An 18,848-nucleotide genomic window follows, 5' to 3' on the forward strand; every position below is an offset into this window, starting at 1 on the left:
AAATTAATTGACTTGTTCAGCTAAGTTTCTAAGGCTAAATTTGAACCCAAGTTCAGCCATTGGAACCCGACTCCATGGCAGCTTGGTGGCATAGTGAGTGGATAGAGAGCTGGATCTGAAGTCTTGAAGACCTGAGTTCAGATGTGGGCTCAGACAGCCGTGTGACCCTAGACAAGTCATTTCACCCTGTTTGTCTCAGTTTCCTCATCTGTAAAATGAGCTGTGGAAGGAAATGGAAAATCCAATATCTACCAACAGAACCCAAAAGGGGTCATGAAGAGTCCAGCATGACTGAACATTATCCTGATTCTAGGTCCCTCTCTCAGATCTAGTTTTCTGCCAAACAGGAAGAGGGAGCCCCAGCCCTATTTTCCAAAAAGAAATGGCATGGAGCCCTGGATTCCCAGGATGTATGCCAGGGCTCTTCAAGGCCCCGGCCCTCCCAGGACCCTCTGTCTCTATATCAAGTCAAGGGACATTTATTAAGCTCCTATTAAGCATCGTGTTAAGGCACAGAGACACAGAAAGGTGAAACAACAGTCCCGGCCCTCTGAGCTGACACTGTTAATAGGGGCAATAATGCATCAGTCAGTAAAGACGGGATAAACTGGGGCTGGTTTCAAAGGGGAAGGGTGAAGAAGGGCTGGGAAAGGTCAGGCTTTAGTGCTGAAGGAAGCCTGGCTAGCCAGAAGGTGGAGATAAGGGGGCATTCCAGCCTTGGGGGACAAGCTGCAAAAAATTCCTTGAGTTGGGAGGCAGAGGGTCTTGTTGAAGGAGGTGACAGGGAGCCAGGGAAGGTTACTGAGGAGAGGAGAGACATCATCAGATCTGCGCTTTTGGTAAATCCCTTCAGTGACTGAATGACGTTTGAATTAGAGTGGGGAGGGCCTTGAGGCAGTGAGACCTTAATTCCAGCGGGGGATGATGAAGGTCAATGTCAGAGGAGGAAAAGGGGGTGAATAAAAGAGAACTTCAATCTGAGGGAGAACAAAGGAACCGTGCTTGTCACACACACACACACACACACACACACACACACACACACACTACCATTTCTTGTATTCCTGACTCCCCCACTCAGGACAGTGGGATGATTCATGGACTCCTCTCTCCCTTTTCCACTTAACTCAGATGACGCTGTCAGGATGCCATCTTGGGCCAGTTCCTTGCTCTCCATGGGCTTCATTTGCTCCATTGCAAAACTGGGGGAGGAAGTGGCCGGGGGAGATGACAGACCTGGAAGCCCCCAATCCCCACAGCCAAGTTCCCAGCGAGCCATGGGAGGCTCTCTCGGCCTTGACCACCAGAGGGCAGCACAGGCCCGGGACGGGTCGGTCTGGGCCCCAGCACAGCCCAGCTTCTGGGCCTGAGCCCCAGTTGCATAGAGACAATAATAGCAGTACATACAGTGGGTGCATAATAAATGCTACACTTCATAGACTGCTGGGACTGGAAAGGGCCCTGGAGCTTAAGGCTGGAATTTGAACCTGAATTCAAATTTCCCAGCTCTGCCGCCTGGATGACCTCCTGTGGTTTGATTAACCTGGGTCGCATTTTGCTCATCTGTAAAACGAAGAGGTTAAAGGGGTGGCTAGGTGGCGTAGTGGATAAAGCACCGGCCCTGGAGTCAGGAGTACCTGGGTTCAAATCCAGTCTCAGACACTTAATAATGACCTAGTTGTGTGGCCTTGGGCAAGCCTCTTAACCCCATTTGCCTTGCAAAAAAAAAAGCCGAAGAGGTTGAACTGCCATCATCTTGTGATCCCTCATCTTACAGGGGGGAAACTGAGGCCCAGAGAGGGAAAGGTATTTGTCAAAGGATGCAACAGCTAGGAAGTATAAAAAAATCCAGATCTCCTAACTTTATTTTTTTTATTAAAGATTTTATTTGAACTTTACAATTCCCCCCCAATCTTACTTCCCTCCCCCCACCCCCTACACAGAGAGCAATCTGTCAGTCCTTACTTTGTTTCCGTGTTGTACCTTGATCCAAATTGGGTGTGCTCTCTCCTAACTTTAAATCCAGGTTTCTTGTAATTATACCACACAGCTCCTTGCTCAGAGAGTATCATACAGTGGGCAGGGGGAGGATAATAATTGCTCACATACATAGAGCTATGGTTTGTAAAGTGTATCTGTGGACATTATCTCATTTGATCCTCAGGACAACCCTTTGAAGTAGATGCTATTATTTTCCAGATTTTACAGATGGGGAAACTGAGGTTTAATAAGATTAAGGGATGTCCAGGGTCAAACAGTTAGCAATTATCTGAGACAAACTCCTGGGGGGGGGGGCACTTGGGTCTCCCTATCTCCTCATGCAAATTAGAAGTGAGGCACGGCCTCTCCCAGGCTGACACTGCCACTGCCCTGCACTGAAAGTTGGACTGGTTCCATTTTTCTACGTTGCACCTCCTTAGCATGGTACGCCCCTTACCCCCTCACTGTTTTATGTGAGCCTTAGATTGGATCCCTGACCTTTTCTACCCCTACTGCAGTTCAGGACACTTAAACTCAAGTAGGCTCCCAATGGGGCAGATCTTTGAGGGATGAAACTGACTCTGGGCCAGTTCTTCCCTTTCCAACCTCCTCCCTGGGCCAGTTACCCAACAGGCTCAAGAACCACGATAAACAAGTCCAGAAAGAGGAAGGGGTTTGCCCAAGATCAAGGTCACACAATAGCTTAGGAGTCTAGAATTCTAGTTCCAGTGACTCTCTGAGCTAATCCCCAACCAGAGCTTGGGGCAGGCCCCAGACTAGAACACTTTGCCCACTGCCAACATGGAGCCAGTCACCTTCTGGGAAGGGGATGTTAGTCTCTCCATCCGGAAGATAAAGGGATTGACCAGATTGGTCCCTTCCAGGGGATAAGAGTTATGAAACCAGGCAGTCAAGGCTCTTTCCTCTACTTATTCCCTTCTTACCCATCAACCCCTTCTCTGCTGATGTCCCCTGGACCACTTTTGCCAGTCCAAGTGTTCTTCATCCCCTAATGAGGAGGGGCTAAGTGCAGAGAGGACATGCTGACTTTCTGAACATGCCAGGGACCAATGCAGGGACTGAATAGGCTCAGGATTAGAATTCTGCATCAATCAGTCATTCAACAAGCATTAATTAGATAGAAATAGAGCCCTTAATAAACTTTTGCTGGGTTCTATACATTCTGCTAAGCCTGGAAATACAAATAAGAGTAGATAGTCCCTGCCTTCAAGGAGATCACATTCTAATAATGGGAGACAAGCCATAAGGGAGAATACAAGAAAGGGAAGGAAGACAGGAGAGGACTGGTTCAGGGCCTGGGCAGAGACATTGGTGGTGCCCTCTATAGAAAAAGGGAAGTTTAGTAGCTTGGGAGTAAAAAAAACAATTGGTTCAGTTTAGATATGTTGAATTTGAAATGCTTGTTGGACATTCAGTCCAAAATATCCACTAGACATCTTGTGATGTGGAACTGGACCTCAAGAGAGAGCCTGGGGTAGGGGAGGAGAGCGGTAGCAGCACAGTGGATAGAGCACCAGCCCTGGAGTCAGTAGGACCAGACTTCAGATTTGGCCTTGGACACTTAATAATTTTCTAGATGTGTGACCTTGGGCAAGTCACTTAACCCCATTGCCTTAAATAAATAAAATTTAAAATAAAGAGAGAGAGAGAGAGAGAGAGAGAGAGAGAGAGAGAGAGAGAGAGAGAGAGAGAGAGAGAACCTTGGGGTAGTTCTATATAGCTAAGAAAATAATCATTAAACCCAGAGAAGCTGAAGAAGTCACCGAGAGAGGATAGAGTGCTCAATGATCTTAGAAAACCATGGAGAGACTTGTATGAAATAATGAAGAGTGAAGTAAGTAGAGCCAAGAAGTCTTGGAGAGAAACAACTCAGGACAAGGCCTCAGAATAGTCACTCTTGGAGTGTTATGGAGGAGAACCTAGAAAAGATCAATGAGGGAGAGTCGGTCAGATAGGATTCACAGCATCACAAAAACCTAGAGAACATCACACAGTATCCGGAAAGAAAGATCGATCAACAGTGTCAAAAACTGAAGAGAGAGGGGCAGCTAGGTGGTGCAGTGGATAGAGCCCAGGCCCTGGAGTCAGGAGTACCTGGGTTCAAATCTGACCTCAGACACTTAAGAATGACCTAGCTGTGTGGCCTCGGGCAAGTCACTTAACCCCATTGCTTTGCAAAAAAAAAAAACCCTAAAAAAAAGTACTATAATTTATTTGGAAGAACAAAAGGTCACAAATATCAAAGGAATTAATGAAAAAAATGTAAAGGAGGAGGTTTAGCAGATCTTAAATAAGGTGGTAATTATGAAAGCTATCTGGTACTGGATAAAAAAATAGAAAAGTGGAACAGAGTAGTTATACAATACAATATAGTAAATTATCATGGTAACCTGTGGTTGCCAAAAGTAAAGATTTAAAACTTTGGGGATAAGAATTCACTATATCTAGTAAAAATTATTGGAACAACCCCAATCTGGTAGAAATTGAGTGTAGACCAGAGAGCAGCTAGGTGGTACAGTGGATAGAGCCCTGGAATCAGGAGAACCTGAGTTCAAATTCCTCAGGCACTTCCTAGTTGTGTGACCTTTGAGAAATCACTGAACCCTGATTGCCTCGAACCCAGGGCTATCTCCAATTTTGCTGATTCCTATCTGGCCACTGGACCCAGATGGTTCTAGAGGAGAAAGTGAGACTGGTGACAGCACAGCATCCACTGACTCAAATCCAATTCATTTTGCTTGTCATGGCATCACCTCCCTGATGTCATAGTCTTCTTCAAAAAAAAAGTACAAACATCATCATCATCATCAATCATCATGATGCCATTTACAAAGATAAAACCAAAATGGATACATGGACCTAGATATTAAGAAATATCATAAGAATATTTGAAGAACAGATTGCCTATCAGAATTATGGAAAAAAGAATAATTTATGAATAAATGAGAACATTGGGAGATGAAAAATGATCATTTTTATTACATTAAATTAAAATGGGTTTGGACAGATAAAACCAATATAACCAAGATTAGGATGAAAATAGAAAATTGAGGAAATTTTTTTTATAGTTTCCTGGATAAAAGTCTCATATCTCAAAATATAAAGACTGTCAAATTTATAAGAATATGAATTATTCCCCACTTGATAAATGATCAAAACATATAAACAGGCAGTTTTTTGACAAAGAAAAACTATATATGTCATATGAAAAAATATTCTAAATCATTTTTGATTGGAAAAATGTAAAGTAAAAATCCTTGAGATATCATCTCACACCTATCAGATTGGCTAAAATAATAGAAGAGGGAAATGACAATTGTTTAAGGGGATGCAAAAACAATTGGGGCATTAATACAGGATTAATGGAACTGTGAACTGGTCCAACCATTTTGAAGAACTATCTGGAAATATGCCCAAAGAGTTATAAAACTATGTGTACCCTTTGATCTAGCTACTAATGCCACTATTAGGTCTGTTTCTAAGGTAATTAGTGAAAAAGGAAAAGAACCTAAATGTTCTAAAATATTTATAGGATCTCTCCTTGTGGTGGCAAAGAATTGGAAACTGAGGGGATGCCCATCAATTGGTGACTGAACACGCTGTATTATATGATTGTGATAGAATATCATTGTGCTATAAGAAATGATCTTAGAAAAATATGGATAGAATTGCACAAAATAATGAAGAGTAATGAACAAAACACAGAGAATGTTGTATACGGTAGCAGCCATATTGTTGAGGAATAATTGTGAACAACTGAGTTCATCTGAGATCTATAAAAACTCAAACTATAAAGGGCCTTCCAGAAAAAGGGCTGATAAGTAAATGGTGGCCTTCTCTTAGAATTTAATACAAAACAAAAATAAAGAAAGAATAGGAAAATTTAAAGAAAAAATCCTATTATGTGCATGGGCAGCTAGGTGGTACAGTGATTAGACTTAGAGTCAGGAAGACCTGAGTTCAAATCTAGTCTTAAATACTTACTAGTTGTGTGAGCCTGGACAAGCCATTTCACCATGTTTGCCACAGTTTCCTCGGCTATAAAATGAGTTGGAAAAGAAAATGGAAAATCATCTGTCATCCTAGGTAAGTCACTTAACCTTGTTTGCCTCAGTTTTCTCTTCTGTAAAATGAGCTGGAGAAGGAAATTGCAAAGCACTTACTATGTGACCCCTGGGCAGGTCACTTTTTTCTGTTACCTCAGTTTTCCCATCTGTAAAATGAATTGGGGAAGGAAATAGTAAACCACTAGCTGGCAAGTCACGTCTCCCAGTTTGCCTCAATTTCCTCATCTATAAAATGAGTTAGGGAAGGAAATGACAAACCACACCAGTATCCCCACCAAGAAAACCCAAGATGGTGTCATGAAGAGTAGAACACGACTCAACAAATATAAATATTATATTTACCCCTATATTACCCCTATATTTATATTAACCTCTATATTAATGCCCCTAGTTTACAGCTGAGGAAACTGAAGTGGACAGAAATAAAGTGATTTCCTCAGGACCATAAAGATAATAAGTGTCAGAAACAGAATTTGAAATCAGGCCTTCTTGACTGGTGCTCTATCCACCATGGTGCCACCTAGCAGCCCTCCTTCCAATTCCTAAGACAGGTGAAGGAGAGCAAGAAGAAATCAGACAGAACACGAGGGTACCTGGGACCCCAGCATCCAGGGAAGGTGAAGCAAGTGTTCTGGGCTCTTACCAGGAAGGAAGCAGGGTTCTGAGCAAGGAAGACAAAGCTGAGACACCAGGACAATGGCTATGACCAAGGTAAGTAGGCGGCACACACAGGAGATTTGAGCAATTTGGTGATTCCTCACTTTCCCATCCTTGGCTTCACTCCTAACTCTTTCACACTCTCTGTCCTCTAATCCCTCTGCTTCTTTTGAGCTCTTTTTTCCTAAGATAAAATGGTTTACCACTATATTAATGATCTGTGTGGGTTTCATTTCTCAGGTGCAAAGGAGGAAAATAATCCTCCAAAGGACACAGAGAGATTTAACTGCTGTCAAGACCTTTCTTGGCATGGGGGCTCGGAGCTGAAAAGAAAAGAATTGTTGATGGATTCATATTTTAAAAACTTCTCAGAAGGGGCGGCTACGTGGCGTAGTGGATAAAGCACCGGCCTTGGAGTCAGGAGTACCTGAGTTCAAATCCGGTCTCAGACAGCTGTGTGGCCTTGGGCAAGCCACTTAGCCCCATTTGCCTTGCAAAAAACCAAAAAAAAAAAAAAACTTCTCAGAGTCAAGAGAAAAACACCAATGTGGAGTCCTCTAGACAAATGAACTTGGCATTTTTATTGATGGGAGGTTGGGAGAAACAGGAGCTAGAATCTGCGATGGATAGGGCTTGGGCGCTTCTTCCTTTTGTTTCCTTCCAATCCTCAGCCCACCCAAGGGTAAGAACCTAGGGAAGTGACTTGCCCTACTCTAAAAATATACCACTCCCACATGGGGGAATAACTCTCTTCTCACGTACCCACCTCGATTCAACTACCAACGTGTTGTTACTGTTCAGTCATTTTAGTTGTGACCAAGTCTTGGTGATCCCATTGGGGGTTTTCTTGGAAAAGATACTGGAGTGCTTTGCCATTTCCTTCTCCAGCTCATTTGACAGATGAGAAAACTGAGGCCAAAAGGGGGAAGCGTTTTGCAAAGGGTCCCATAGGTAGCGAGTGTCTGAGGATAGGTTTGAATTCAGAGCTTCCTGACTTTAACCCTGGTGCTCCATTCATGGTTCCATCTTACTATTCATATGTATGATCTTATTTTAGGCCTGTAATAGGTGAGATAAGTAGCATGGGTATCATTAGTTCCATTTGGCAGAGGAGGAAACCAAAGCAACCCTTGTGTATAACTAGTAGCCTGGGACCCTACACACACACACACACACACACACACACACACACACACACACACACACGCAAGCACACACACACAAACACACACCCAAGAAAGCCTCTTTTCACCTTTTACCATGCACTCTGGGGTCAAACATTCCTTCAACTATTCTAGACTCAGATCATGGTTAAGACTTGCCCAGAGAAACACAACTAGTTAAGCTGGTTCTGGAGACCGTGCTTCTTCTGCTCAACCCTGGCTGTAAAGCCAGGGTCACTTAGGTTATACCTCGAGGCCGTCTCCCCAATTTTCAGAATTAATAAAACAACACAATGAGATCATGAATCTGAGTGGGAACAATTGCCCTAGGAGAGGAAGCAACCCCTTTTGAAGGGTCAGAGCCATGGAGGGGCCCCCAGAAGGAACTGGAGGGAGAAAGCAGGGTAACCAGGACAGGAGAACTGGGGGGGGGGGGGTCATTCAATCCTCTGACCTTTAGATAAGAAACCTGGGACCCAGAGTCTTACATCAGTGTCTATCTCTTTCTCCTCTTCCCAGAGGCTGATTTGATAGGAGGGATGGGAACTTTCTTACACAATTCAGCCTTGAGCAAGCTCCAGGAGGAAGTACAGGGGCGGAGAACAACTTCCCCCAGACTGTGGCCTGAAGGAGGAAGGCAGGGGCAAGGCGGAATATGCAGATACTGTGGTCCACCCCCAGGCCCTCCCTTGGTGAAGAATCCAGACCGTGTCATATTCAGCATGAGTCCAAGAAGAGGGGCAAGCTTCTCAGGACCGAGGTGAGAGGTTAGAAGGCCTTTCTTTCTCCCTAAAGCACTTTATGATAAGGACCAAGGAGACAACTCAGCCTTATGGCCCTTGTCACCATTGGAGACATGCAACTTCCTCCAAGTAGAATGGAAGGTCCTGGTGGGCAGAAACTGTCTTTTTTTTTTTTTATGGGAGAGCCAGGGAAATGGCTAGCCTTTTATTGAAGGGAAGAAAACAATACATATCTCAAGTAACCAGTCCTGGGGCTCAGTGGCTCAACTGGTGGGGTACCAGCTTGTGAGTTCCACAGTTTGGGCAACGCTGTGTCTTGCCTTTGTGAAGCCAGAACCAGATGACTGCACTGTTGTCCTCTTCACAGATACAGCCCACTATTCGCTTGTCAGTGATGGAAGGGACCAGGTTGGGCTCCTCCTTAGTTCCTAGAGCTGCCTTTGGGGCTAGAATATTGTATGGATCCAAATCATTCCTGGCAGCTATCATAATCTCTCTCTCCAAGCCAGTGGCCTGCTCCTCATCAGATGTGTGCAGCTGTTCAGGCCAGGCCGGAGGCCCTCAGGGCCTGGACCGCAGTCGCCCCGCAGTAACCTTGAAGCCATCACGACTGAGACAACCCTGACCAGCTGCTGCAGCGGCGCTTCCGGAATCAAAAACTGTCTTAATAATATCTTTATTTCTCCAACACAAAGAAAAGGAAACAAAGAGCAATGAAATCATACACCTCATCTCTCCTGATACCACATCCACCTGGGCAAGGAGCACAGTACCTTCAGGCCAACATCAATTAAAATATTTATTAAGCCCCTACTGTATACCAAGAACCAGGGAGAAAAGACCCAGTAGACAGTTCCTGCCCCTCAAGGAGCTTCCAATCCAATAGGACAGACAACATGAAAACAAATAGAAACAAAGCAAGCTCTAGACAGGATAAATAGGAAATAATGAACAAAGAGAAGGCATTAGAATGAAGAGGGACTGGGGAAGGAAGAGGGCCAAAAAAGACAGGGAGCTCAGTAGTCAGAGGAGTCATTGAAGGGTTAAAAAGAGACCAAAGGATAGCTCCTCTTTCTTTGTCTCCCTAACATTTATCTCAGAGTCTGACACATAACGCTGCTATTCAGTTTTTTTTGATGTCATGTTAGACTCTCTTCGTGAACTCATTTGCAGTTTTCTTGGCAGATATATTGGTGTAGTTTGCCATTTCTTTCTCCAGCTCATCTTGAGATGAGGAAATTGAGGCAGGGAGAAGTGACTTGCCCAGAGTCACACAGCTCATTTTACAGTTGAGGAAACTGAGGCAAACAGGGAGAAGTGACTTGCCCAAGGTCACACAGCTTAAGAGGTATATGAGGCTGGATTTTCATTCAGGTCTTCCTGGTTCCAGGACACTCAAACTATCCACTTGTCACCTGGCTGTTGCTTGGCACATAATAGGTAGCTAATAAATGTTGATTAACTTACTGACTTCCAAATGAGGCAAAACTGATGAGTGAGATTCTGTTACTCCCTCTTGGCTGCCTTTAATCCCATTCTGTGTTAGACTGGGCAGACTGTGCCTTATTGGCACTTACTTGGATGGCCGTAAAATCTAACCTGGTCTCTGGCCCTGGTATGTCTGAGGGCTCCCTTTCCACCTCACAAGGTTGCAGCCTTATTAAATATTGCTCCATCCAAGAACAGGAAAGAAAAGGCTCAAAGAAGCAACACAGAGACAGGGCCCTATTCATATGTGAGAAAGTGGTGGCCCAGTAGGGGAGGGAAGCAACTGGCAGAACAAAGCTCCCACCCTCCCTCTACTACCTCCCACAGTCAAACTCTTTACCTCATGGAAGCTTTGGGTAAATGAAGGTCTGAGACCTTTCTCCCATTCTCCTCCAGTCCAATTCTAGTCTTAGCTCAAGGTCAATTTGTAGTATTTCTTCAATCTATATGAAGCAATGGATTAACACAATGGATGCCATCTTATCTAAATGTTGTGTTATTGTTCAGTCATGCCTGATTCCTAGTGACCTCATATGGGGCTTTCTTGGCACCTCTAGTATTTTCCTGCTCTATGATTTCATGTCTCTAAGTTCAAGCTTCTTTATCTATAAAAGAACAAATAACACATGAGCACAACTCCAGAATAATCCTCTCCTACAGTTCACATCATCCCAGGCTCACAGTTGATTAAAAGGTACCGAGAACACAAGATTCTTTTCTGCAATTTGTTTGTTTGTTTAAAGCATTTAATTTGGGAGCATAAAACCACTTAAATCTTTCTCCCTTGCTTATGTTAAAATCATAAAAATTCTTTGAAAGATGCCTTGGTTTAACAGACCCTGTAATTCCTAGCCAGCTAGGCATAACATGAAAAAGATAGCTAAATAAATGTTTAATTGCTGGATTAATTGATTGAGGACTCTTCACTTGGTATAGTATGGCTGTTAATGAACCATGGGTAGACTATAACAATCTCTGAAGGATTTCAGATGATCCAAGGGCTCCATATTGGATAAATATATGAGTAGTTATCAAAAGTTATCAATAAGGGGCGGCTAGAGTGGAAAGAGAACTGGGCCTAGAGGACCTCAGTTCAAATCTGGCCTCAAACATTTAATAATTACCTAGCTGTGTGTGCTTGGGCAAGTCTCTTTGCCTTTCAAAGACCAAAAAAAAAAAGTTATCAATAAATGAACCCACAAAAATAACTTCAAAATCACTTAGAGTAAGAGAAATCAATCAATCAAGGAGGATCTATGCTTTCCAAGCACTTCAATTAGCACTGGAAATAGAATCCTTGACCCAAAGGACCCCACATGGAGAGGGCAATCTTAGCACAGCACGGTCCCCATACAGAAACCTTCTTGAGGTTGTCAGAAAAGCAACTTATTTCCCTGAAGCTTTGGACTTCCAGAATAACTAGCAGAGGGCCAAGTCTTGGTTTTGACTTCTATCCTGGAACCATTTTGGAGGCTTCCAATTTACATCTCGCCCTGATTCTCCTTCAGAAGGCTAGAGTTCAAGAATTTCCACCGCTCACCTTTCATGATAAGAGATTGTTATAATTCCTCTCTATAAATGGGTCTAGGATGACTCCAGGAATTCTCTCCATCCAGGAGGTTGAGCCATGTAGCTCCATCCTCTCTTGGAGCCATATGGTTGAGAATATATAGACTTGCATTGTGCTTTTGCCCCAGAATTGCCATTATTGGCTTTCTTATCTTCCCCTTCACAAACAGTCCAGGCTCAAGATCCATTCAGGTCTCTAGCATCTGGCTCTCTCCACAAATAGTTCTAGAGAAAAATTTGGCTTCAATCTACAACCAACCCAAGCCAACTAATTCATCCTAAATCTCTGAAATTCAATAACAAAAACTGAGATTTATATTATGTTTTAAAGTTTTCATAGTCCTTTATATATGCTATGAGGTAGAATGAAATGGATGAAAAAAACATATTTTCAGCCATTGATAAATGTTGGAGAGCAAAGAATAGAGACATTGAGTGACACAGGTCTTTCCACCATCATTGACATTATTTTATTTTAACCATCAGCAGAGCTGTGAGAGTGACAGGATCCAGAGCCAGGAAAGATCTAGGTTAAAATCCCACCTTATCATTTATTAATTATATGATCTTAGACAGGGGACATTAGGCACTGTGCTAAGCACCAGAGATAGGAAAGAAAAAATAAGTCTGTTTTCACAGAACTTGTATACTATTGGAGGAAGAAGGGATATAGTATGCATTTAAATAAATAAATAAATAAATACCAAGTAGATATAAAGTATTTCAAGAGGGGAGAACAATTATAAATCACTATGGTTTAGAGGAATGCAAATTAAAAACAACTCTTGAAGGGCAGCTAGGTGGCAGTGGTGACCCTGGAGTCAGGAGGACCAGGTTCAGATTTGACCTCACACACTTAATAATTGCCAAGTTGTGTAAACTTGGGCAAGTCACTTAACCCCATTGCCTTAAATAAATAAAAAAAATTTTAGGAAAACAACTCTTGAGCTTTCTCTTCACAACTATTAGACTGGCTAATAATACAAAAATGGAAAATGATAAAAGTTGGGGAAGACTGGGAAACTAGTGCATTGTTAGTAGAGTTGTGAACTGACCCAACTATTCTAGAGAACAATTTGGAACTATGCCTGGAACAGATATAAAACTGTGCATACCTTTGATCCAGTAATGCCACCATTAAGTCTGTATCCCAAAAAGATCAGAAAAAAGGAAAAGGACACGTATGTGTGTGTGTGTGTGTACATATATAGATAGATATAAAATATTTATAACAGCTCTTTTTTGTGTTGGCAAAGATTGGAATTTGAGGGGATGTCCATCAATTGGGAAGTGGATGAAAAGGTTATGGAACATGATTGTGATGGAACATTATTGTGTCATAAGAAATGATGAGCAGTTGAATTTCAGAAAATCCCCTTAAGATTTACCCAAACTGATGCTGAGTGCAGTGAGCAGAATGAGCGAACCATTGTACACAGTAATAGTATTGTGAGATGATCAACTATGGTAGACTTAGTTCTCAGCAAACACTGAACCAAGACAATTCTAAAAGACATAAGGTAAAATGTTATCCTCATTGTGAGAAAGTATATGCAGTCCGAATGCAGATTGAACTATTTTCACTTTATTTTTCTGTGACTATTTGTGGTTCTTTCCTTTTGTTCTATTTCTTCTTTCACAACATGACAAATGTGGAAATACATTTTACATGATTGCACATGTGTTACCTAAATCAGATCGCTTGCCATCATGAGGAGAAGGAAAAGGATGGAGGGAGGGAGGAAAATTTAGAACTCAAAAATCTTATAAAAATGAATATTGAAAGTTGTCTTTACATTTAATAGGAAATAATAAAATACTATTACACTGAGAGAGAGAGAGAGAGAGAGAGAGAGAGAGAGAGAGAGAGAGAGAGAGAGAGAGAGAGAGAGAGAGAGAGAGAGAGAGGAGCAATGAACCTTAGGGGAAATCAGGCAGGAAGCAATACTGAAGCAGGAAGTTAGGTAAGGTCAGTAAGGAGGGAATGTATTCCAGGTATAAAGGCTGTAGGCTCAAATCATCTAAGTTGGAGTCACCCTTGTGGGAAATGCTAGAGATTTGCTTCTTGGAAAAGGAACAACTGGTACATATATAGACATTAGCTATTGGTCTACCTTGGGGTTGGGAGCAGCCTTTTCCATTTGCTGTGTAGCCCAAATTGACCATGTCTTTAAAACTCCCTAACAGGGGGCTGCTAGGCGGTGCAATGGATAGAGCACCAACCCTGGAGTCAGGAGGACCTGAGTTCAAATCCAGCCCCAGACTCTTAGTAATTACCTAGCTGTGTGGCCTTGGGCAAGCCACTTAACCCCATTGCCTTGCAAAAAAAAAACAGCTAAAAAAATCAACAACTTCCTAACAGAGCATAGCCTTATTCTTTGTTTTTTTTGTGTCTAGGAGGTCACTCAGTGCAGGCCCGACCATGTAGTAAAGAGCTACTGCCCCCAGTGTGGTAGCCATGTGACCCTGGGAAATGCGCCCAGAGTTTGGGTTAAAAGGCAGGCTTTCCACACTGGGCCTAAGCATTTATAGTTTATCTCAGCAGGAGAAAGGAGGCATTAAAGATTTTTGAGATCTCAGGTTTTGGGGAATATCAGTTTGACAGCTCTAAGGAGAATTTTAAAATTTGCAAAACAAAGATACAAATCTTCTCACTTCCTCTGTCACATGAATGTTGGGAGGATCAAATGAGATAATGTTAATGGAGTGTGTGTTCCTAATCCTTAAATGCTATTTAAATGTCAACTATTATTATCATTTTATAAGCATGGGCCAGAACTCCAAGAAAGGAATGGACTTACTCAACAGGTCATTTGACTCATTAAGTGGGAGAGCCATAACTTGAACCCAGATCTCCTGACTCCCAGACCTGCAATTATTTGGTGGTGTTGTTATTGTTATAAGTATTGTTATTATTACGCCCAGGGCTTTCCCAGTGATCTCAGGGAGCATGTGACCATGTGCCTTTCAGCTGAGAGTAATGTGGATGACAGCTGTGTATTTTTCTCTCTCACTTCCCCGCATTCACTCTGGAATCAGAAGGACTAGGACTTGTAGGAGGCCTGAGGTTTGGACTCTGGCCAGACCTAACACCCTTCCTCATGCTCGGATCAAGGATGAGGGGAAGCCCTAGATCAATGGGCCCTGAGCTGAGCAGATGGTGAGTGGGAGTGCCACCCAAGGCCAGGTTCTCTGTCCCCTGAAAGTATTGGGATCCTGGACTTTGGAATGTGGGCAGATGAATCCCTGAGCCCTGATCTTGCCTGCAGAAACAATCCAAGGCCTTTCTCTGAATCTTCACTTGCAAATGGATGGATTTCAGTAATTGGGCAGGCTAGCAAGAACAGTGAAGTCCTCAGATATGGAAGGTTCCAGTTTCCTGATTCAGTCTTAAGAGAAGGTAAAGGGACGGCTAGGTGGCAAAGTGGATAGAGCAGGAAAAAGTGAGACTGGTGACCTAGCATAGCCCCCCCCCGCTCCCACAAATCCAATTGCTGTGCTTGTCATGGCATCACCTTCCTGATATCACGGTCTTCTTCAATAAAGAAAGACAAACATTATTAAGATCCTAGAGGAAAAAAAAACTTTATGGATAAAACTAACTTTTTATTATTTCACTTTTAGCCTAAGAAAATTATGGTTAGGGGCAGAACTAGGCGGTATAATGGATAGAGCACCAGACCTGGAGGCAGAAGGACCAGAATTCAAATTTGACCTCAGACACTTAATAATTCCCTAGCTGTATGACCTTGGGCAAGCCACTTAACTCCATTGCCTTGCAAACCCCCCCCCCCAAAAAAAAAATCATGGTTAACAACACTCATGAGGAATTGAAAGGTTTGAATTTGTCCCTCTCAAGTGATAGACTTCAGTGATTTGACTCTTAGAGGACCCACCATGGTGTGACCAATACAAACTCTGGAGTATTCAACATATTCAAAACCAAAATTCCTGCTTTGATCCTATCCAAACCAATATGCATCAATTGTACTTCACATATAGGCTCCATCTACTGCCACTATGGATGTGCCAAGTCATACTCTGAACTCTTCGCTAACCAAGCTACATCCACCACCACCATTATCACTTTCTTCAATTCTAGAGCTATAATCAAATCAACTCCAACACTGTTCCTAAAAGGATTTATCAGTCTGCACACTGAGTGGCTCTACTCAGCATTCCTTGAATTTTCCATGGCAAAATAACACCTACCCACCACCACCCTTATTAAGTGCCTACTTTGTCCCAAGCACTAAGCAGGAAAGGTTTTGTGATTGCCCTTTTCCCTTTCTAGTAAAAGGTCAGAGAAATAAGAGGTAATTTTACTGACCCAAGAATTGGAAGCAGCCAGGGTGATTGTGGATTACCCTAGACAAGTAATCAAATGTTTCATGTGTTCTCCTAGGTGATCCTAATTAGAAAGAAGTTGATGGATAAAGTCATTCCTGAGCATCTGTCACTTAACCTCTACTTGCCTCAGTTTCCTCAGATGTAAAATGGGATTAATAACAGTATCCAACTCCAGGTTTTTGTGAGGATCAAATGAGATAATAATTGTAAAGTACTTAGCATAGTGTCTTATGTTAACCATTATTATTTTTAGTATTTGTCTCCTTAAAAATAGAAAAAGGATTTCCTTAGCCTGGGTGATCTTGGTCTGAATCAGTATCAGATGAAATCATCTCATTTCTCAATTGACTGTTTTACTTCTCCACAATGCCTCAGCATTGAATAAGGTTCCCCTTTTCCCTCTTCTCCCCACTTTTGTGCTTTGCTTTTCCCTATTAGATTGTAGGCTCCTTGAGGGCAGGGATTATTTTTCTTTGGCGGAATACTCTCACTCAATTTACTGAATACTCAGTAAATTGCTATTGATTTGATCTGAGTTCTAGACATACAAGAGGAATCTCTTGGGCAAGGCAGCACCAATCTGGGGTTGTAGGGTAGTGAGAGGTTAATCCAAGATTAATCCAAGGGTAATGCCACACTTGAGAGCTCAGAGTTGACTTTTTTTTTATTTTTTCAAGGCAAAATGGAGTTAAGTGGATTGCCCAAGGCCATACAGCTAGATAATTATTAAGTGTCTGAGGCCCGATTTGAACTCAAGTACTCCTGACTCCTGGGCGAGTGCTCTATCCACTGTGCCACCTAGCCGCCCCAAGAGTTGACTTTTATAAGACAGAGTTTGTGGTTCCTTCAGTTTAAGGACTCAAGTCACGACGTGAGAGAACAGAATACCTCTACTTTGCCTTCTCCTTTTACAGTCATGCATTTGGACAATGACATCTGAAAGGAAGGGGGTTACCTCTCCAGAATGTTCACCTTTTAGGAAAGTCTAAACCATGGGCTGTAACTCTACAAATCACCAAAGAATAGTGTCAGAATCTGTATTAGTAAGAAGATTCAGTAGAAAATTAGCATGTCCCACTGGAAGCTTCAAGCTCAGTTTTCTTCCAACTTGTGATAAATTGAAACAACTCTGGGATTGTGGTGGAAAATTAGAATTAGTTAGAGAAGAGATTATATTGATTACTTATTGCCATTATGACTGATTTACATGTTTTTTATAGTATTTCTTTACAGGCTCTACAGAGTGCTTTGAATCTTCTGCATTTGCCGGGTGGGTGGAGGGAAAAACTAGTAGTGTGAAATAAAAATAAAAACCTTCCTTTCCTAGAAATGAGAAGGCTACCATGAATGCTTGTATAGGAGCTGAAGACTTTGTGTCTCACATTAAACACACACACACAGACAAGGGACATCCATAATAACCTATATTTAGAGATTCCCCAGAGTACACCTTCCTTGGTTTGTGCAGTGGAAACTGATTGTTGTTTTTAATGGCCAACATTTAAGCCTGGAACTAGTCCCACAATAAGCTCAAAGTTGGAGAGGTGGAGACATGGGTTACATATCATACATAATATTACAGGATAATGCCATCAGAGGAGCAGGGGATGGAAGTAATAATAATCATTACAAAAGCAATGACAACAATTAATTCCAGGTCGGGGAATCAAGATACAGAGAGGTCAAGAAAAGAACAGGGGATGGAACTGGGTTCACTTTGGCTGAAACATAGGTGAACGAGTTGTATGAGACAAATCTGGATCCATGGGGTGCTACCAGACTGCAGTGTGCCTTAAAATTCAGGAATGGGAAACTTTTTTCCCTGCCAAGGGCTATTTGGATATTTATAATATTTGGTTAGAGGTTAATCACTTCTAAAACACTTCTAGATTGATTGAATACCTCCTGCTGTTATCTTGGCAATGCCAGACCGATACAGCCTGTGGGCTGGCTGTCCTTTGCCCCTGCTTTACCTAGGAGCAACCAGAAGTTTATGTTCTGCTTGCTTGGGCAGCACAAACACTAAAAGACCTTTACGTTCTATTCAGTAGTCAACAGGGCGCTATCAAAGCTTATTGAATGGAAGAGGAATGAGGTGTCTCAGGAAGAAGGCAGAATCTTCCTCCACCAACCTGTCTCTGCTTGGTGCTGAAGAGCCAGGGAGGAATTAGGCTTGGAAGGTAAGGCTCCCACCTTCTCTTTTATTTTTTTGCAAGGCCACGGGGTTAAGTGACTTGCCCAAGGTCATACAGCTAGGGAATTATTAAGTGTTTGAGGTCAAATTTGAACTCTGGTCCTTCTGCCTCCAGGTCTGGTGCTCTATCCATTATACCGCCTAGTTCTGCCCCTAACCATAATTTTCTTAGGCTAAAAGTAAAATAATAAAAAGTTAGTTTTATCCATAAAGTTTTTTTTCCTCTAGGATCTTAATAATGTTTGTCTTTCTTTATTGAAGAAGACCGTGATATCAGGAAGGTGATGCCATGACAAGCACAGGAATTGGATTTGTGGGAGGGGGGTGCTATGCTAGGTCAACAGTCTCACTTTTTCCCCCAGAATCATCTGTGTCCAGTGGCCAGATATGAATCAAGATAATTGGGGACCGCCCCGGATGCAAGGCAAGCAGGATTAAGTGACTTGCCCAAGGTCACACAGCTAGTAAGAGTCAAGTGTCTGAGACTGAATTCAAACTCCTGTTCTCCTGACTCCAAGGACAGTTCTCTACCCACTGTACCACCTAGCTGCTAAGTGGCACAATAGATAGAGCGCTGGTCCTGGAGTCAGGAGGACCTGAGTTCAAATTTGGCCTC

The sequence above is a fragment of the Macrotis lagotis genome, chromosome 1 (assembly GCF_037893015.1).
Source record: "Macrotis lagotis isolate mMagLag1 chromosome 1, bilby.v1.9.chrom.fasta, whole genome shotgun sequence".
In the NCBI taxonomy this organism is placed as follows: domain Eukaryota; kingdom Metazoa; phylum Chordata; class Mammalia; order Peramelemorphia; family Peramelidae; genus Macrotis; species Macrotis lagotis.